Genomic DNA, 808 nt, shown 5'->3' on the forward strand with positions numbered 1-808 from the left:
GAAACAATAAATATAATGCAAACAAATGCATGACGATGCATGACATGACAAAGCGTGATGCTAGGTGTGCTCTAACGTGGCATGAGGTGGTACCGGTAAAGGGGGGAAACATCCGGGAAAATATCCCCGGTGTTTATCATTTTCGCATGGATGAACCGGAGGGGGAAAGTTGCGTGTTCGCTATGCTAGGGATGTGTGGCGGACAAACGGGCTGCGTATCCGGATTCGTCTCATCGTTCTGAGCAACTTTCATGTACAAAGTATTTTCATCCGAGTTACGGATTATTTTATTTGATTTTTCAAAGACTTAATTATTTTCTGAAATTTCTGGATTAAATTTTAATTCGAAAATCTCAGTGGAAACACTAGGTGCACCCGGTGCAGTGCACCACCGAGGCCGACAGGTGGGTCACATGGCCCAGTTGACCCAGTCAACAAAGACTGGTCAACAGAGTGAAAATGTGCGCGGGCCCCGCATGTTAGTGCCACATGTGCTATTTTAATTTTAATTTCTTTACTAGATTTAATTTAACAGGGTGGGGTCCAGTAGTCATACTCTAATTGTGTTAAAGGGGGATTATCCCCATGATTAATTTGGGCCGGCCCCAATGGACAAAGGCTCCACGCACACATGGAACACACACACACACACACACACACACACACACACACACACACACACACACACACACACAACTCACGCACACAGGACGCGCGGCGCCGTCGGTCATGGCCGTGGCCGAGGCTAGCAGCGACGACGGGCGTGGCAGGGCGTGCCCCAGGCAGGCGCTGCCAAGAGCCGGTGGAG

The sequence above is a fragment of the Triticum dicoccoides genome, chromosome 6A, assembly GCF_002162155.2.
Source record: "Triticum dicoccoides isolate Atlit2015 ecotype Zavitan chromosome 6A, WEW_v2.0, whole genome shotgun sequence".
In the NCBI taxonomy this organism is placed as follows: domain Eukaryota; kingdom Viridiplantae; phylum Streptophyta; class Magnoliopsida; order Poales; family Poaceae; genus Triticum; species Triticum dicoccoides.